The 1,547-nt window shown below is 46.9% G+C and overlaps 1 long non-coding RNA gene across 1 annotated transcript in view; it reads left to right on the top strand.

Moving 5' to 3' along the window:
• Window positions 1-776: 776 nt before the first annotated feature.
• The window catches only part of LOC109301750, a 21,691-nt gene continuing 20,920 nt past the window's right edge, over window positions 777-1,547 (top strand). The window contains exon 1 of the long non-coding RNA XR_002098604.1: window positions 777-828. This is a non-coding gene — a long non-coding RNA (uncharacterized LOC109301750). The remainder of the gene's footprint in view (window positions 829-1,547) is intronic.

Here is a 1,547-nt window from a genome sequence, read left to right as displayed (position 1 = left end):
TATTTTAGTGATTGATTATCCTTATTGAACCATGAGTTTCTTTGAATTTGGGTTTATAAAGCTTGCTTTTTAAAAAAGGCATATACATATTTCTTCCATAAATTACTGACATATAGAATATATCTATAGCTTAAATTTACTTATAACCCAGCAGTGCATTCAAATATACTGCCCTAGGTGCAAGACTGGAAAAGACGTAGCACTGAGAGTTCTAATAGGCAACCTGCAGCACTATGCAAATATGTCTACATGCTTTTTGATTTAACATGTGGCAGAAAGATGTTTGAGCCTCCCATTTTCTGCCACAGTAAGTTTGCAGTGTAGATATAATTAGAATTACCTGAAACACTGGCTGGGTACAGATGTTATACTTATTGCATGGTGTTACCTGTCAGCTCTGTCTTCGTGAGAGAGGCCTGGCACCCAACTTGCTGGACTTACAATGGACTTTTTCTATTTCCCCACACACACACCTCAGGTAACCAGAACTAAGCAGAAGAAAAGTATACTAGGCATCTTGGGCCATACATTCCCTGGTCCCACTATGGAATGCCTATTTAAACTTGATTGACTAAAACCAGGTTGCTGGATTAGGGAATGCTGGGTGTTGATGCCTGCACAGTTGGATGGGTAAAAAATTGGCTGATGGGGCGCACCCAGAGAGTAGTAGTGGACGGGTTGTACTCAGGCTGGCGAGATGTGAGCAGTGGGGTATCCCAGGGCTTGGTCCATGAGCCCGCACTGTTTAACATCTTCATCAGCGACTTGGACAAGGGGGTGGAAAGCATGCTGCCCAGGTTTGCTGATGTTACTAAGATGTGGGGCGAGGTGAACACACTTGAAGGGAGAGAGAGGCTGCAACTAGATTAAGACAGACTACAAAAGTGGGCAGATGAGAATAGGATGGGGTTCAACGTAGACAAGTGCAGGGTGCTGCAGCTTGGGAGAAGGAATCCACAGCATACATACAGCCTGGGGAGTTCCCTCCTTGACAGTACAGAGGTGGAAAGTGATTTTGGAGTCATTATCGACTCCAAGATGAACATGAGCTGCCAATGTGAGACTGCAGCCAGCAAGGCCAGCCATACTTTGTCATGCATCCAAAGATGCATCTCAAGCCGATCCAGAGAAGTGATACTCCCCCCGCTATGCAACACTGGTCAGGCTGCAGTTGGAGTACTGTGTCCAGTACTGGGCACCGCACTTCAAAAGGGATACGTCCAGCCTGGAGAGGGTTCAGAGGAGGGCCACCCACTTGGTGAGAGGGCAGCAGGACAGGCCCTACAAGGAGAGACTGAGGGACCTGTACCTGATCAGCCTCAGCAAAAGGAGGCTGAAGGGGGACCTGGTGGCTGCCTACAAACTCATCAGGAGAGATCAACAGCAAATAGGATGTGCCCTGTTCTCCCAAGCACCACCTGGGGTGACAAGGAACAATGGTAATAAGCTGATGGAGAATAGGTTTAGGTTAGAGATCAGAAGGCGATATTTTACAGTTAGGGTGGCCAAAATCTGGAACCAACTTTCCAGGGAAGTGGTCCTCACCC

The sequence above is a fragment of the Gavialis gangeticus genome, unplaced genomic scaffold, assembly GCF_001723915.1.
Source record: "Gavialis gangeticus isolate Ggan-Ray unplaced genomic scaffold, GavGan_comp1, whole genome shotgun sequence".
NCBI lineage: Eukaryota > Metazoa > Chordata > Crocodylia > Gavialidae > Gavialis > Gavialis gangeticus.
This window is presented reverse-complemented; position numbering and strand designations above follow the sequence as displayed.